The sequence below is a fragment of the Aotus nancymaae genome, unplaced genomic scaffold (assembly GCF_030222135.1).
Source record: "Aotus nancymaae isolate 86718 unplaced genomic scaffold, 86718_ANA_hifiasm-v0.15.2.pri h1tg000006l, whole genome shotgun sequence".
NCBI classification, from domain to species: domain Eukaryota; kingdom Metazoa; phylum Chordata; class Mammalia; order Primates; family Aotidae; genus Aotus; species Aotus nancymaae.
Genome location: NW_026988417.1, coordinates 31,382,060 through 31,401,726, shown reverse-complemented (window position 1 = coordinate 31,401,726; position 19,667 = coordinate 31,382,060).

Here is a 19,667-nt window from a genome sequence, read left to right as displayed (position 1 = left end):
GTGTGTTTTGATATCTAACTCATTGAAGAGTAACCTTGTTGCTTGTATATATATGTTTAAGGATTACGTTTCATAGATCTTGTGTTACAAGTGGATAAGCCATAATCTTATGGTTACTGAATATTAAAATTTTATTATTAATAATGCAAATATCTAGAGGATTGACTGTCTGGATTTTGTCTATGTTAGAGGGATAGAATAGGGAGAAAGGACAATGTAATTTATTGATCATGCCACTAATTTAAATATTCCCTCAAAACATGACTTAGAAGTCAAATATTTAACTTTGTGCAATTAATTCTGAATATCTTAGGTCAGTCAAAATAAACTAGAATTATGATATTCCTTCTTATTGCTGTTTCATATCAAAATGACTTATTAATAGAAAGTTAAATACAATTTAGATTTTAACAGTTAAAAAATCCCAAAATATATTTGAATAAATGTTAAAAGTAGTATATGAATATACATACTCAGTTTTATATGCCAAAAATTGGCGAGTTTATGAAAGTGTTAATCTTTCTCCTTCAAGCTTTGTATTGGTGAAGTAGGGTTTTGTTATCACAATGAACTTTTGGGCTTATAACTTTAAGAATAATCAGTAACATGAAGTCTGCAGTGCAAATGTCATTGCTCTTTTAGAAATGATTGATAGGAAGGGATGGTTTTAAAACACTAAGCTGTTCAGTTTTGGTCTTTGACAAATAGCATCAACATGATTATATCAAGAAAAAGAAAATGAAATCCCTCCCAAATGCTTAAGGTCTGTGCTGAGTCAAACTCTAGGAAACATATTAGCATTTTGTGTTTCTGAATGACCAAAATGTATTCAAGTAAAAATGATGAACAAAAACAATAATGGCATTTTTTTAGTCTAATTTAATTTAAAAGGCTTTTGATGAAACATACAGCTTTGAGCAACAAATTATTTCCCACTTGGTAACTTTGTCAAATATCTTACTTTATGTTTAGCCACTGCAACGTAATAGTGCTGATGTTGCCAATAAAACTAAGGAAGACTAGTTATAATCTATAAACCAATGTAAATATGGTATTGTGCTGTTTCAAGAAAATCTAGGGTTGATTTGATTTTTGATTTTTTCCCCAGCTGACCAGCATCTCTGTAAAAGCTTAATAGAGTCACAGACATTTTATATGAATTAAGAATTTGGTAAACTGTTACTAATAAGCCAGCATTTTAAAATATCCCGTTATCTTTTTGAAGACTAATCTCTTTGACTCGTCTTTCTTTTAAAAAGTCCAATAAGAAATAAGTGAAATTGGTTGGGCACAGTGGCTCATCCCTTTAATCTCAGTACTTTGGGAGACCAAGACAGGTGGATCACTTGAGGTCAGGAATTCAAGATCAGCCTGGCTGACAGGGAGAAACCCTGTCTCCCCTAAAAATACAAAAGTAGCTGGGCATGGTGGTGCATGTCTGTAATCCCTGCTATTCAGGGGCCTGAGGCACAAGAATCACTTGAACCCGAGGGACGGAGGTAGCAGTGAGTTCAGATTGCATCACTGCACTCCAGCCTGGGCAACAGAGAAAAACTGTGTTTCAAAACAAAAAAAGAACAAAACAAAACAGATTAAGTAAAATTATATTTTAATTTTTAGATATAAACAACATGAAAGTAATTAAAATTACATGAATTCCCTGAATATAGTCTACTGCTTCCTTGGTGCAGTAAACTATATTCAGTAAACTATATTTGTGTTGGCTTCCTGGAGCCAACACAAAAAATATATTCTATGATGAAGTGTGTTTAAATATTTGACTGTTTTTGTTTCGATTGTTCTTTATAAAGTCTGGGTGTGATTTATTTATCCAATATATACTTTTCAATTTTTTTTTCCTGAGGCATCAGTAGCTGTTCTTTTCATTCTTTTAGCAGTGTCTGTCAAAGAGCAGATATCCTTTATTTTAATATTTTGAAATATGGATTGTGCTTTTAGTGTCATATCTTAAAAATCTTTCCATAATCTAAGATCACAAAGAATTTTTCCTGTTGTTTTGTAGAGAAGTTTCATAGCTTTAGATTTTACACTTAGGCCTATGACCTATCTTAAGTTAATTTGATATATGGTATGAATTTCATGGTTTTGTGAATGATTATTTAAAGATTTGAGCATTGTTTGTTAAAAAGACTAGCATTCCTTGCTGAATTGCCTTTCTTACTTAAATCAATTGTCAACATTTTTTTAAAATCAGAAATAGACCCTCATGACCATCTATTTCTGAACTTTCTATTCTGTTGATCTATTTGTTTATCTTGATGTCAGTATCACATTGTCTTGATATCTATTGTTTTATAACAGGACAACTTAGGTTGTGTTAACCCAACCCCTTCATTCCTTTACAGTGTGATTTTGGCTTTTCTAGTGATTTTTGATTTGTGTATTTTGCCTGATTGAGAATTTTTAAATCAGTTTTGATTTCTACAAAAATGCTTGTTAGAAATTTGACACGGATTGGCTTGGATTTATCCATCAGTGTGGGGAGAACTGACAATATTAACAATATTTTGTCTTCTAAAGTGGCAGTCCAGGTCTCGCTAACAGCTGAACAAGAGGCATCCATGACAACTGTTTCAGCACTGCCTGAGTGGTTAAGTTAAATATTAAAAGCTGACAGAGCCCGTACCCTATACAAAGGCTGGAACATAACAAAAGCCCACCAAGAGTTTGGCCTAGGCCTTCCCTGGACCTTGAAGCATGACAAGATAATTAAGCAATTCTTAACAGGACCCATTTAGGATTAAAAAGTTTTACTGGGGTCTGAAGGAACTCCCCAAATCCCCATGATTTAGCATGAAACATCAGGATAATCACTCCTGGCACCTGGACCTGCCTAGATTCAGTAAATTTACAGAGGCTCCAGAGGAAGGTCTTTAGGACTCAGACCTTCATTATTGATTAGAAGTTAATCCCTTATGTCTTTAGATAAATACACACTTACACATAGACAGTAGCTAAGAAGGTATATAAGCTCTGGAAAACTTTGGAATTTTCAGTTCGTCTGGTGATACTTTCCTGGCCTTCTCCCTGTACCCAGTTAGAAAAATAAACTCTCTTCTTTCCCAGTTTGCCTCTGTCGCGTAATTGGGCCACAGGAATAAGAAGCCCAACCCTCGGGTCAGTCCGGGAACACTACCACAAGATCAAGTTGTTTTCCCATTTATTTAGATCTTTTTCAACTTTTCTCAGCTGTTTTATATTTTTCAGTGTAAAAGTCATACCCATTTATTTATATGACCAAATTTATCCCTAAGTATTTTATAGTTTGATGTTATTATAAATGGTACTTTTAAATTCAATATATGTTTTTTATTGGGAGTATAAAGAAATTGGTTTAATTTTTGTACATTTCTTTGAAAATAATGTTAGAAAACTGTAGTTAAATACCAGAGTAATAGAAGTAATAACTTACCCATAGACATCAATGTGCCAAAATTTACCCTGAAATGAAGACTTTTTTTTTTTTTTTTTTTCCTGAGATGGAGTCTCACTCTATCACCCAGACTGGAGTGCAGTGGTGTGATCTCCACTCACTGCAACCTCCACTTCCTTCCTGGATTCAGGTATTTCTCCTGCTTCAGTCTCCTGGGTAGCTGGGATGACAGGCATGCGCCACTATGCCTGGCTAATTTTTGTATTTTTAGTAGAGACGAAGTTTTACCATGTTGGCCAAGCTGATATCGAACTCCTGAACTTGTCATCTGGCTGCCTTGGCCTCCCAAAGTGCTGGGATTACAGGCATGAGCCACTGAGCCCAGCCAGAAAGGCATTTTAATGCTCATTGACCTGGTGAGAAAATGTTGCTACTCTGCCGCTGGTCTGATAGTAATGAGTTTTCATAATGAGCAAAACCAAACTGAAAAATTAGAATATCAAGTATAGGAATCAAAATAAAGGGAAGATATGACTATGATCAAATGGAAAATGAAAATGAAAGTATCAGTGGGAAGCAACAATGTAAAACCTGCATGCATGAGTGTAGAGTCTGAAAAGCATGTGTAAAAAAAATTTCATTCAGGATGTGAACATATGTGATGTAACTTTAAGAAATGTTTAAGTGTAATGCATTATTGTATAGTGTTTTTATAATGACAATAACAATGATAATATAAAAGTTTATAGCTTTACTAAATATTTTTATTCACTTACAGTGTTAATGAGGAAAAACTTGGATTATGTCAGAAATAAGTGGATGTCATTTATAAAACCTTAAACACTGTGAAAACGAGATTATTTTATATAACTCTAATTGGGGTTATATCTATATAATATGTTTAGAATAAAAAAAAAAAAGGAAAAGGTGGATAGAGAGAGAGAAAAAATAATGACCAACAATTAGAAACTGCATAATAACGGCATTCTTAAGTTCAATGAAAATGCCTAAATTCTTTTGCCTAAAAAATGACATTTTAATCTCAAATTAATTATAGCAATTGATAATTGGGTAAATTTTAGTATCTTTAGGTTCTATTTCTGACCTTGATTTTGAATTTTAATTTAACACATTCATATTGATATTTGAAGGTCTAGGCTATTTTAAATCCAAACAGATAAAAACCTTGAAGTCACAACTTTTTAATAAAAATCCTATAATCTGAATATGCTGAATTTATAGTATTAATATAGTATAATAATTCTTCATTCAAATTAATGAGATTATGCCATGTTTTATGTAGATAAACCATAGGTAAAATTACAAGCAACTTGGCAATAGCAATGACAATGGAAATATCAAATGATAAATATTCCAAATCTATGTATATTTTATTGTCGTTCTCTTTACATTTTCTTGACATATTTCTGTGTTAGTGTGAAATAAGAAGAAAAGAGCATTTTTGCATAAAAACTAAAAGGCAAAATATACTGAAAACACATAATAACATGTACAAAACACTTAATATCTCTTTTACCAAGACTGAGAGCAAAATGAAAAATTGTAAAAAGAGATATAAATGAAAATATTCAGAATTTTTTATTCAGCTGTTAAAAGTGAAAGCTGATATTTTTGTCTGTTTTTAAGAGCACTAGACATAGAATAGTATAAAAGAAAAAAGAAGAATGTTAAGAAGTACAGTAAAATATAGAACTTTTTTTTTTTCTAGAATGCTTGGAAGTTATAACCAAAGAGCTCTTGACCTCATGAGGACCTCTATCTTTCATAAGAGCAAAAATATCTCAAGTGGCACCATGCTTCTTTTTCTAACCCTGGTTTCATTAATTTAGATATACAGTAAATGTTCCTTTTTAGTGTTCTTGTTTGGCCAAGTCAAAAGAGATTGTAATAGCTGTGGGATCATAGGAAAAATGATGAAGGATTGGTGAACGTGAAGTAAATCAGTTTTGGTACTGGCCTGTCAGTGGAGATGAATCAGGTTACAGCAGCCTCTTATTTTAATTTTTTTTCCCAAAAAGAAAAGAGAGAATTTTATCCTTGAAGCAACTACTTTCTTTTTTCTTCTTGTTATTGATCTTATTCACTGTTATTATGGACTCTCAGCTCAGGAAGTTCTAGAAACAGTCTACGTTTCAAATATTTTTAGTTAAATATACTTGACATATATTTCAAGAGGAAAATCAGAATGCATTCAACCTTCCAACCCCAACTTATAAAAATCTGTAAATACGTAATTTAATAAGTATATTATTTCATGCAAAAACCTAGTTAGATCACCAACCATGATTCACTTGGTAGTTGTAAGCAAAATAAATTACCAGCAAAATAAATCTCCAAATATTTCTTTTAACTTAAATTAGTTATATCATAAAGAGGACATTTTTGGGTCCTTCAACTAGCTCTACATTTCTGTCATTATTCTCATTGGTTTGTATTGTGTAGCTCTAATTTAAGAAGAGATATAAAATAAATCTAACCCCTTAACCTCTTATGTGTATTAAATCTATCAAAATTAACAGTAGAGTATTATTCAAATTAGCCAAAAAAAATGAGTTTTTTGTTTTACAAAAGAAACAATTTATAAAGTATATATACCACAAAATAGTTTTTTAATTTATCATATTAATATGTTGACAAATTATAGTTGTCTATGCTTATGAGGTACAAAGTGGTATTATGATTTTTGCATATATTTGGAATATGTTTGGAATATATTTGGAATATGCATGTATTTGGAATATAAGTGAAATAACATATCCATTACTTCAGATATTTAACATCGCGTGTTTTTGTGATCAGAATATTAGACATTTGTTTTCTTAGTGATAGCGAAAGGTACTGAAGTCCTTTTCCTTTCACTCTTTGATGGACAGGTGTAGGTTGCTTCCATGACTTGATTATTGTGAAAAGCACCATGATGAACATGCAGATGCAGATATCTCTTAGGCATGCAGATTTCAAATGTTTTGAATAAATACCCAGCAGCAGGATTGCAGCATCCTATGGTAACACTATGTTTAGTTGTTTTGTTAAATTTCTTACTGTTTTCCATAATAGTTGTACTAATTTATATTCCCACCAACAGTGTATGAGGGTTCCTTTTCTTCACATTGTTATCAACCCTTGTTATCTTTTGGCTTTTTAATAATAGACATTCTGTTTTTTCGTGAATAATAGAATAATTTAATAATAGACATTCTGTTTTTAATAATAGACATTCTGTTTTTTCGTTTTATTCTCCCAAGATTTTTTTTTGTACTTTGTCACTAATTTACAATTTTGATTCCTTTTTAATGTGTGGAGAATTTTTAATTGTTTATGAGCAGAGTAGGATAACTATGTGAAATGGAAACTTTAGTGCTGAAATGAGGCTTTATGGGACTTTTATGTGCCAAAGATTTAACACACAATAGTCTTTATTAAAAGGGTAGCTACATGAAAAGTAGGATAAGATTAATAATTAATCACACTGATAAAAATTCTATTTTTGGCTGTATTTTACTTGAAAGTCAGGTTCTGAAGATTCAATTAAATTGTCCTATGTTTAACTTTAATATTTAAAAATTTCTAACTGCTTAATGATATTGATCTTTTGACATCAAGAGAGCAGAGTACTTTTCCTGGGAGCTGTTTTAAAGAGGAAAAAACCAACTTACCAGAAGAGTAAAGAATATGACTAGTAGAGAAGGGTCAGCCTGGGTGAAACCATGCTAATTAGTAATACTTCGACTGGGTATAACTGTGCTAATTTAGTAATACTGTGCCTATCTAATGCCTTAACTCCAAAACACTAAAGCAGATTGAATCTAAAAAAGTGAATTGAATAAGAATGGGTTTGCCACTCATTTTAACTCTATTGGATTTGGAGAATTGATTTATGGCAATTCTGAGCAATTGCCCAATTTAAGGGAAATTATTTCAGATACTATTCACTGTAATTTTAAAGTTACCGTCTTTTTTAGAGGTTACTATATCATTGATAACTGAAATTTTTCTCATAGCTGTTCAATTACAAATAAACAATTTGAGCTTCATTTTATTATTTATAATTCAATGATGTCAGGAACAATGAAAGAGATATTCATCTACTTGGCAGATTTCATAGAAACATGCATTTATGAAATACTGATTTTATATCTACACTGCATAATAGCAATATGTACTCAAGAATAACCTGTTTGGAAGACTATTGTATTATAATATCCCTTCTCTAGAGAGTTATTTAATCAAAATAGCTCTGCTTAAGTACACTACAAGAGGAGACATGAAAAAATGTCAGAGGATCAAGGAGAGACAAAGGACTAGGAATTGTAATACTAAAAGTAATTTAATGCCTTGAGGCATGGTAAGTTTTTTTTCTTCTTAAACTTGAGGTGGAAAAACTCTCAGACAAGTCAGGAATATCAGATTTACAACTGAGATCTCAGTGAATAGCAAAATAAATTCTCATACCTATGAACAACTAAACACCTAGATTAAATGTGTTAAATAAAAATGGAAACGTAAATTGCAGTGAGCTCCTTAATAATAAGTGTTAGTGGAACACTAATTGGTTCCATTTGATTGTAGGCAACCATACTGGATTTTTTTCTTCCATCTTAACTCTTCTTTGTGTACATAACTTTAAGGAGGCTTTCCAGTAATTCTATGAGCTAAATTCTGGCAATTATCAGCACTTACAACAATGAGTTAAAACAATGTAATGCCCTTGCATAATAAATCAGGCATTAAGGTATATACTTTTACTATGGAAATCTATGGTAATTACCCTATTAATGAGTAGCATGTGTTTAACCATCAGGCCTAATTAACTTAAACTTTGATTACTGAGGTTAAAACAATAGAGGATACAGAGGATGTTATAGAGCAGTTTACTTCTGTTTGTGTAAGTTTGAGTCCTCATCAATATTTACTGACAAACTATCATTTCAGATTCGGATTTTTCTTCTTCATTGGAAAAGTCGACACCCTTGGCATTATCTAATTATTGATATTACCGTCTGCATCTTTTCAAGTGCTTTTCATAGCATTCCAGTTTTTAGTACATGCCCACAGGCTTTTTTTTTTTTTCATTTATAATTCACCTCAACATAATCAAGAACAACATGTTGTTCGTCTTCTCAGTTTCTGGCATTATCTCTTATTACTGAGCAATACTGTCCCAGTGCTAACTCAGGCAACAGTTGGTTAGTAGGTGGGTTATATATAGAATATAAATTATGGATATAAATTTGACCCTATATTTTTTTCAGGATTTGGTTGCTACATCTTTGAGAAATTACTTCCTTGAACTTACTCACCCGTACACTTACACTATTGTTCTGATTTAGAGCATCGCTTAGCTTACATGCCAATCAGTGAGTAGTCACTGCTTCAACCAAACACGATTCAAAACTTACCTCTGACAAGGTGGTCCTACACTGATGAATGGTATTTTAATGAAAAAAAAGTACTTAATATTGGTCTACTCACTTTAGATATATTTTTTTATTTCATTGTTTTAAGGGAGACATAATTTAATTCAAAGGGATTTTAAATGGTAGTGATAATGATAGTAATGGTGAATAATATTTTGATGGTTTCCAGCCACCTTGCTAAGTGCTCTGTGTGACACTTTGCTAAGTGCTCTATGTGAACTGTCTGTTTCAAAGCAACAACATTTGAAGTAGAGAGACAGCTGTGTTAATTTCTGACAGATCACATAGATCTGGGATCTAAATCATATTTTAGAATAGTTGAGTTTTCAGCCTCCAATAAGAAATTAGATCTGAGTTTATTAATGTTACTTTATTAGAAAGATCTCAGTTACTTTCACAGCTTATCTTTTGACACATGGTAGGGACAGGCTAATCTACCTGTGGCCAATGTAATGTGACTGCATTTTGTTTATCATTTTGAGTCAGTAAGTTTTTTTAAAAAAATTTATTGCATTTTAGGTTTTGGGGTACATGTGAAGAACATGCAAGATTGTTGCATAGGTACATACATGGAGCAAGTATGTATGTACATACATACATACAATGTAGTTTGCTGCCTTCCTCTCAATCACTTATATCTGGCATTTCTCCCCATGTTATCCCTCCTCAACTCCCCACCTGCTTCTGTCACTCGCCTAGTTCCCCCCAACAGACCTCAGTGTGTGATGCTCCCCTCCCTATGTCCATGTGTTCTCATTGTTCAACACTCACCTATGAGTAAAAACATGCGGTGTTTGATTTTCTGTTCTTGTGTCAGTTTGCTGAGAATGATGGTTTCTAGGTTCGTCCAAGTCCCTATAAAGGACAGGAACTAATCGTTTTTTATGGCTGCATAGTATTCCATTGTGTATATGTGCCACATTTTCCCTGTCCAGTCTATCATTGATGGACATTTGGGTTGGTTCCAAGTCTTTGCTATTGTAAACAGTGCTGCCATGAACATTCGTTTGGGTCGGTAAGTCTAAGAGCCAGTGTGTGGTCCACGGAATTACCTTTCCTTGCCATGCTGACAGCCAGTTTTCCCGATGGTAGAGGCTCTAGTAACTCCTGAGGTAAGAAGACCTGGATCAAAACTCCTAGTCAATTAATGTGATGAATACTTTTTTTTTAGAAGCTACTAAGATGTTGGGGATTCTTTTATATTGAAAGCAGGGTATTAATTGCATGCTTATTCATTAATTCAGCAAACATTTTTTAATACCTCCCCAGTATTAATAACTGCTCTAAGGGCTGGGAACATTAAAATGAACAAAATAAAAGTCCATGACTTTTTGAAGATTATTTTCAGGAAGAAGATAATTAGAAAAAAAAAAAAAACAGAAATGGAATAAATGAGTTGATACAAACAGGAGGAAGGGAATACCAGGAAGAAGAGGACAGGGTCCCTGATGAGAGCTCCACCCTCAAGCCTGGACCCATGGACCTAAATGAAAGCATGCATTTCTGTTTTCCTGCCCAGAAGTTGTCTTTTCCAAGACCACTCTGATCCACCAAGTCTCCCCACCCTGTACTCATAAAAACCCCACACTCCACTGGCAGAAGAGCAGAGCGACATGGCAGAGAAGGAGAGAAGAGAAGAAGCATCTGAACCTTGAGAGGAAAAGAGGCAGCTGGACACTGGAGACTATTGTTGAAGAGGGGTCTAGCCAGGGATGGCTGGACTCTGAGGAAAGATTATCTTCCCACTCAATCCCCTTTGCAGCTCCCCATCTCACTAACAGCCACTTCCATCATTCAGTGAAGTCTTCCACATATACCACCTTTCGATCCATCCATGCGACCTGATTCTTCTTGGAAGACACACAAGAATTCGGATGCACTGGACTCGAGAACCCAAAAGCTGTCACACTGACTCTTCACTGAGCTGTTTAACACTTAAGTCATCCATGGATGGCAAAATAAAACAGCATTGTTGGTAACATATGACCTCTGGAGCTCCAAAGTTCAGGGGCAGCGTCTAGACTCTACTGTGGGTGGTATGAGGTTCATTGCTGCCAGTGTCCAAAAGCACTTGCCCCAGCTCCTGCACCCTGCGTACTCCCCTTCCCACAAGTGGTTTGAGCGTGGCAGTTGAGTACATGAGCAACCCCTGTTGCAAGTCCCGTGAAGCAGTCAAGGGAACTCTCCTGTCTCAAAATTAGTCCCTTAATAATGATAAATCATGAGGAAAAAGTTGAGTGAAATTGCAATAATGAGTTGCAGAAGTTCAGCTAGGTGGTCTAGGAATGAGTTCCTAATACAATGGTATTTGTCTGAAGAATTGAAAGAAAAGGAAGACTAGCATACAGTTACATGAAAGAACAACGTTCCACAAAAAGGAACAGAATTCTATCACGAAGAACACGAAGGAGGCTAACATAGTTGGAACAGAGTGATGGGGAAATGCAATGAAGATAAAAACTTAAAGGTAGGGGAGGATCTTGTAGACTCTTCAGGTTTCATCTTAATGTAACTTGTTAAATGTAAACAATGCAGGGCTGTGGAATGAACAAAAGAATAAACACCATAGTGAAAGGATTCAACAGTCCACTTCATTCTACCTCAAAACAAAAGGAAAACTCAAAGGTGCACTTACCAGGTCCATATCAACTGAATTCAGGTGCTATTCACAAATATTTGCATAGGCTTGGCAGGTATATTCTAATTCCAGTTGTTACTGACTCAAAATATTGATGAAAGAAAACTGAAAAAATAATGATAGCTATAAAAATGTGTTTCTCTAGATATAAGTGAATACTAGCCATAAAGAACCACTGACCCATCAGGATGTAAAATGTTTTGTTTACAGGAACAGATTTATTTTTCAAAATAGTTTTAGAAATATGTCCTTACCAAAATAGTCCTAGAGGAAAACGAGATTATTGATAATCATTTTGTACCAAACATCCCATGACTGTCCTTAAAAGTAGCCAAATGTGGTTTGACATTTTTATTATTATTCTTACCTCAACAATTTGTTTCAGTATCTAATGTTCTATAACAAATCTTCTCAAAATTTAATTTTTTATTTGGTCACAATATGTAAATCAATTTTGGTTGGACTCAAATTGGTGTTTCTTCTGCTTGTTGATAAGGGTCCTCAGTTGGAATATCTCTGACATCATTTCCATATGCCCGTTCATCTTCTAAATCATAGAATACAATAATCTTTTTTACATGAAGGTAGGCACTTTTTTTTTTTTTTTTTTTGGAGGTGGAGTCTCTCTCTGTTGCTTAGGCTGGAGTGCAATAGCATGATCTTGGCCCACTGCAACCTCCACCTCACAGGTTCAAGAGATTTTCCTGCCTCACCCTCCTGAGTAGCTGGGATTGCAGGAGCCCACCAATACAGCTGTTTAATTTTTGTATTTTTAGTAAAGACAGGGTTTCACCATGTTGACCAGGCTGGTCTTGAACTCCTAACTTCAGGTGATCTGCCTGCCTCAGCCTCCCAAAGTGCTGGAATTAGACGTAAGCCACTGTGTCTAACCGGTGGACACATTTTGAGAAGCCAGAACAGAAGTTGTTGAAAGAAAATTTTCCATGTATCTCTGACATTTCTACATGGCTAGGCATTTATGACCAATTTAAGAATTTTTGCCTAAGGAGACATTGAAAGATAGTAAAGTCTCCCATTCCTGGAAGAAGAACTTTTTACATTCCACAATAATAAATCTAATGTCTCATTTAGACCAAAATATAGCAAGTTTTGTTATTGTTCTTAACAGCTATAAAAAAGTGGGGGAGGTTCTTAACCTTGGAGCTCCAAAGATGAATACAGATTAGCTGTGTGCTGAATATTCACCTGGGCTCATTCTGCATTATCCCCCTGGGATTTCAATGAGAGCATGAAGTTCAAGCTGTCTGCTATTCTAGAAATAATTAACTGTCTAAATCCATTTGGTCTGGCTGTCTCCTTACTGGCTAAATTTTTCAAAGTACAGTAAACCAGCCTAGCTGCTTAGGAACTGCACAATTGCCTGATAGTTGCCAAGCTTTCCAAAGGTTTGACTACCATTTTTGCCATATTCGGTTGGTCAAAACATGTTCTAGAGCTATACCAGAGGCAAGCAATGAGGTAGGCTTTGTCCGTGGGAGAAGTGATGATGTCACATTGGAAAGAGGTATGTGTAGTAATAGACATGAAATATCACTCTCTTCATGTCTCATAACTTCCCATTTATAATTTTTTCTTTTTGGATCTCTGTCATATGAGCTTGTAATTACCTTAATTTGTATTTTATTCTATTAATTCTCTTTTCAGCTCTATGTAATCTGCTGTTAAGCATGTTCATTGAGATTTTCCAGCTTTTTACTGATATACAAAAATATTTAGAACTGTTTGTACATCACAAGAATACAGCTTTATGCTTATTCACAAACTACCAATGATAGGAACAGGAGGCAGAGAAATTCTAGTCAGAAAAGGGTGGGTCCCAGGTAAAAAAATCCCACCCACAGGCCAAAAAGTCTGAAATCACAGCCCAAAGTGAAAACTTATATCCCTATTTTCCTGCTCAAATGTTCTTTTCCTAAACCACCCATGGCCCACACAACCCCATCCTATGCCTATAAAACCCCCACACTCAGCAAGTTGATGGGCTATGGCTGGATGTCAGAGAGAAGCTAGGTGACTTCAGAGGGACAACTTGATGGCATAACTTTGGTAAAGAATCCAGCCAGATATGCCTGTACTTCAGGGGAAGATTGCGTTTTGTCTCATCCTCTATTCAGCTCCCCTTCCCACTGAGATCCACTTTCATCGGCAATGAAATGCCCTGCATTTACCATCCTTCAATTCGTTCGTGTGACCTCATTTTTCCTGGATACCAGACGAGATCTCAGGAGCCACGAGTGTACATACAAAAGGCCGTCACGCTGGCCCTTTGCCCTTGCTGGTGGAGGGCAGCTGCCCACACAATGAGGCAAAAGACCCACTCAACTGTTAACACTTAAGCCATCTGTGGATGCCAGAGCTAAAAGAGCACTGTAACATGTCCTCTGGGGTTTTGGGGTCACAGGCACCCCTACTTGGATGCTGCCACGGGGCCCACATAGAGTTTGCTCCTGCCAGTGCGGAATCAGCTGGCCAGTTCCAGGGCTTGTGCATTCCAGCTCCCACCTCATTTGCTTGTGTACTGCCTCCCACGAGGAGTTGAGAGTGGTGGGCTGAGTAAACACACCCAGGTCACCAGTCCCGCCAAAGAGTCAGGGAAATATCCTGCTTCAGCAAAAGCCATGTAACTAGCTCTTAGATCAAGAAAAATATATATCAGCAGTATTCTGGAAACCACTTTATGCCCCCATCTTGTCACTACACACTTCCAAGGATAAATAACAGTTTTATCGTTTTTGAACTTCATATGAATGAAGTGATATGTCGGTATTCTTTTTCTGCCTGTTTTCCTTTGTTCCACATTGTGATTGTGAAGATCACCCATGTTGTGAATCAATCTACATTCTCTGAACACAATGTTATTATGTTAAAAAACACTATTTAAAACTTAACAATTTTAAAAAGGCATTTTTTTAAATTTAATAATATAAATTTTTTCATTTATGTTATATTATATATAATAAAACATATTATATATTATATATAACATAACATATATATTATATATAACATATTATATATTTTATATAATATAACATATATATTATATATAACAACATATATATTATATATAATATAACATATTATATATAATATATAATATAATTATATATATTATATATAACATATAATGTTATATATAATATAACATATAAATGAAAAGAATCTGTATTTAGAATTAATATTTATAATTAAATAATTTCAAATGATTAGTCTTCAGATCTTCAAAACTTATAAGATAAAGATGAATTATTATTTAAAGAATGTAAATATTTGTTTTTATATAAGGAAAAAAAGTACCTGAAAATTTAGGAACTAAGCATTTAACTTGACACTTGTAAACTATTATTAAGACAATGCCTCAAAAATGACAGAATGCAAATAATTTTGAAATAGGGTAGAAAGTAACAAAATACAATCATAGACATATAACCATGAAAACTGTCAGAGACAAGTTTACTTTTTTTCCTCTTCAAAGAGTATACACTTAAAACTTGTAAAATTAACAAAAGAAAAAATTGATTAATTATGAAAATGTCCCAGACCCCAAACCCTTCTTTCCTGTGTTCATGTCTTTGATAATATGAGATTATAGGTCCTTTGAAAGTGTTGGATATTATTTCCTGAATCTTGAATTTGGAATGGCTTTGTTACTTGCTTTGAAAAAATAGAAATAGAAAATAGAATACAAAGAAGTGATTGGAAATACTTTATTTCCAAACCAGAGTTCAAGAAGCCTTGAAAGATTATGTCCTTCTATTCCTTATTTCTCTGACTTGACTTTGAGAACAAACCCAAGGTAGCTTGCTGGAGAATGGGAGACCAAGTGGAGGAGAGCTGAGTCATCTTAGTTGAGGCCAGACCTGTGAGAATCCAGCTAAACGAAGCCACCTACCCGCCTACTGCTAATCACAGATGTACACATGAGTATGACAGGTCACTGAGGCCAGATTATCCCCTAGCCAACCCATACACATGTGAGTTTAAAGGAGCTTATTGTCTTAAGCATTGAGATGTATGGTTGTTGATTACATGTTATCGTAGCAATAGATAACCAATATAGAGTCCATTACATTGACATACTATATATAGAATCCATTACATTGACATATTACATATCTTTGAAGAATACATCAATAATCAAAAAAAAAGTTCTTCTTAATTTTAGTAATAGTTTCAATACATCTAATAAGAATTATAGAAATATGTGAAAACCACTAATGAAAAAAATTTTAAATAAAATAAAAGATATTCAACTGAACAACTCAAGTTAGGTTAGAAAATAAATGTGATAACTGTAGTTAACACTCACCTAAGAATACTTCCAGAAATGTTCTGTTGTAGTTTTACTTAAAATCAAAAGTATTAAGCAGTAGTAATGTCACTACTTTGAAATTCATTGCTGGGATATAACTTAATATATGCGAAATATTCAATATCTCAAGTAGCTAAAAGAAGTTTTAAAAATGCAATCTGTGTAGCTGTAGCCCTGCTAGACAGTTTATAGACTGAAATAGTTAAGGTCTCAAAAAAATTGTAGATATCAAAAATATGCAACTAGAAGTGGCGAGTGCCTATAATCCCAGCTACTCGGGAGGCTGAGGCAGGAGAATCACTTGAACCTGGGAGGCGGAGGTTGCAGTGGGCAGAGATTGCACCACTGTACTCCAGCCTGGGTGACCAAGTGAGACTCCATCTCAAAAAAAAAAAAATTTCAATATATAGTCTAAGAATATAACTGACAGTATTTATGAGTAGAATTTACAAATAAGCTCACAAAGGTAATCAAGCTATCAAGCAGTGTGTTTTGGTAATGAAACATAAACAAAATAAATGGGATATTTCAAATGATTTTTCTGTTATCTATACACTTTGGCAGTATTGATCTTATATAGACAGCAATCTTTACATTCACAAATATAGAGATAGGTTTTACAAGATCAGAACAATCTCCACCAGCCTTGATAAATGCTGACATGTATTGATATGCCAATCTCCATTTTTTTCTCTACTGCACCGGCTTCATTGCTTCTTGTCCAGTCAACAGAAGCAAACTAAAAACAATAAACAAATTGAAAATGTTGTTACTGTTTTGGTTGCATTCCAGGAACAATTTTCTTTTAAGTATATCATTCCTAGGATTGAAAGTAAAGGTTGAGTACATTTCTGACATAGATCAAATGCATATGTTTATGTACTATTCCACACTCCACCTGCTTTTTATTTAAAATTAACGTGTCTGCTGGTACTATATATGTTTGTTATGAACCTTAAAAAATCAAGAAAATGCATGTGAAGAGCTTGGTACAGTACCCAGCAAACAGTAAATGATAACCAACATTTATTTATTACAAGTCATTTCCAAAGGAGAATTTTTGTAGATAATATATCCCATTTGTTATACATTGCTTTTTATAATCTTTTGTTTAAAAGATGACTTTCCTATGTCTTCATTCCCATCATTCAGTAGCAGTGGTCTTATCTGAACCATTGTTTCCTAAGCAAAATTACATGTTTTACTCCATCAGAAGAAAACTCAATTAAACCATATGAGTAGGTTCATTTAATCAGCACATATTTATTATAAACTTAATGCATCATCAGTCTATTAGAGATTCTTCAGCTCTTTGGAACAAACAAAATATTACTCTTTTACTTTCTAACTTATCTACCCCTATCTACTTATTATTACATAGATAATAAGTTTCTAATTTATTATCTATGCTCTAGATTATAGCACATCATAATTTTATTCAACATTGATCTTAAATGCTACTTCTTCCATGCCATCCTTGCCCACCCTAAGCTCAGATTATCCTCCACTCCTCTGAACTCTCATAGCAATTCATCAACCATATCATGGAACTTCTCATTTATGTATGCATCCATCTTTAAAAAATTGTTTGGTACTATGTTACAAATATATGGTAAAAGATTTCAAAGAAAATATGGACTCAGCCGTTTTCTGATACAAGATTACAAAAGGAAAATTAGGAGCAAAAAATTATTTCATTTCATTCACCTAAGAAACATGGTATGCTAAATACGCTATTCAGAAATGCGTGGATACCAGGAAGTAATAATGATCTCCGTTAATTTTATCTCCACGGTAAAGATACCTTCTTGGACAACAAAACAGAAATAAATAGAATACCACTAGGTGTCACTGGGGAAGGGGAAGAGACAAAACAAAAGGTTAAGGAAAAGTCAAGTTGAAGCCTTACCATAAATGCATTATTTATGGAAAGATGCATTGCAGCTTTTGCAGAAAAGATAACATCCTATCAACAGTTCCAAAGAAAGGCAGAAGTAGAGAGGAAAAGGAGTCTAGCTTCAATAATTCTGAAAGCAGCTGCTAAGATGTATCAGGCTAGAGGAACTCCAGCTGCTGGTTCTGTGAGCAATGCCAAAGGCTTCACATTCTAAATACGTATCACAGCTCAGGGAGAATACCAATATTTAAAAAATGTATTTATAAAAAGTAGAAGCCGAGTTAGACAGTCAGAAAATGATATTTTAGTTCTTTGAGAGACATTGTAAATTTGGTATTTAGTTCTGAAATTTATTGTGTCTTTGTAACTTGGGGCAAAACACTGAATAATTAATCAGTACAGTCTTTTATACAACGAGAAAATGAATATAGAACCTGCCCTCTTACAGACTGTCTGTGAAGATAGTAGGTATTCTATAAACCACATTGTACGTTTCTAGAATTAATATTATTATCAATTTTACTCATTTCTTTTTTCTTATATATTCAGGCATTAACTAGTTTAAATTCACGTAAGAAAGATTTACTTATTGGAAAACAATTTATGTTTTGAATCATAAACATTATGATCTAACGCACACAGTTGAAACCATTCTGAATTCTCTCACTGTTAACTCTTCTATTAGGGCCCTAGTTTCTTTAGCTATTTAATAACCACTTCTATGTATTGAAATAACTGTGAGTTGGGACAGGGTAAGTTTGCCAGTTGGACAAACTAGGGTTATCGTATAATGTACCAGTGAACTGCTGGAATAAAGAGGCCTATGGCCCAGACTACGAATTCTATTTTCAAAGATTTTTAGTTAGAGATATTTCCCTCAGGACAATTCTTTTCTAAAATGTATCCAAAGTACAAAACTCATCCTCTTCCCTTATCTCAAGCTTTTCATTTAGGTCATGGAAATAAGCCAAGTATAATAGCTCTGAAGTTCCTTTTGTGGTTTTTATTAGGAATGACCTCTACTCCAACTCCCCATACTTTCTAGGCTCCAGCCCCACAATCTACGTTTGGCCCCTTGAATAAATGTCAGTGCCATCCTACCCAGGCTCTCAGGCTTTAACACATTATACACACTTTCTGGGCAGGATGGCTGATGGTCTCATCTTCCCGTCTTACAGAGAAGAAAATAGGAATGACTCATTGTTTTCTCAGAATAACATAATAAATCAGCAGCAGAAGTGCTTTAGAAACTTATACCTTATTTATAAATCATCATTTATCGCCACGGAAGGCTAACTCCAAAGTTGTCTTCTCAATGAATCACAGAGTTGTTCTGAGAAACACAGAATGTTCAATCTGTCATTTTCCTCATAAACACTCAAACAGCCTTAATTCCTGCAGAATCTAATCCCAACCCACCCATCAAACCACATCTAAATTATTGATTAATTAATTTAACATGTATTTATTGGGGAGCAAAAGGCATTGAAACTGATGCTGAAAAAAAATGTGAATAATACAGAAATAATTTCTGCCTTCATGGGACTTCAAGTTTAATGTAGGAGAATGACCTGGCCCAGATGGTCACAGCAACATTCTCACACAAATGACTGAGCTCCCGGCTTTCTTGCGCACACATCCTCTCAACATCAGCCACACTACTCTTCCCATACAATTCTCTGTCTTCCCTATTCAGGCCCGGTAATTTCATGTGGCCTTGCACGTTGTTGGTGCCTTGGTGCTTTTTCTGTCTGGAATATTCAAGTTTCTTTCTTCTCCTGGCAAAATCCTACTGTTTTATTCTATGAAATTATTACACAAGTAGAAACTTTCTCTACCAGAGCTGATTGTTTTTTATATTTTTTGTATTATATTCTTTTAGAGCCATCTTTTAATAACTGTGTCTTGCTCTCTAGTTAAGAGCAAAGTTCTCAAATTATATGCATGAGTTTGAAACTTGTTCCTGC